Genomic DNA, 272 nt, shown 5'->3' with positions numbered 1-272 from the left:
TATCTATCTATCTATCTATCTATCTATCTATCTATCTATCTATTGTATAGTGCCTTTCATATCTATCTATCTATTATATAGTGCCTTTCATATCTATCTATCTATCTATCTATCTATCTATCTATTGTATACTGCCTTTCATATCTATCTATCTATCTATCTATCTATCTATTGTATAGTGCCTTTCATATCTATCTATCTATCTATCTATCTATCTATCTATCTATCTATCTATCTATCTATCTATCTATCTATCTATCTATCTATTATGT

The sequence above is a fragment of the Erpetoichthys calabaricus genome, chromosome 10, assembly GCF_900747795.2.
Source record: "Erpetoichthys calabaricus chromosome 10, fErpCal1.3, whole genome shotgun sequence".
NCBI lineage: Eukaryota > Metazoa > Chordata > Cladistia > Polypteriformes > Polypteridae > Erpetoichthys > Erpetoichthys calabaricus.
This window is presented reverse-complemented; position numbering follows the sequence as displayed.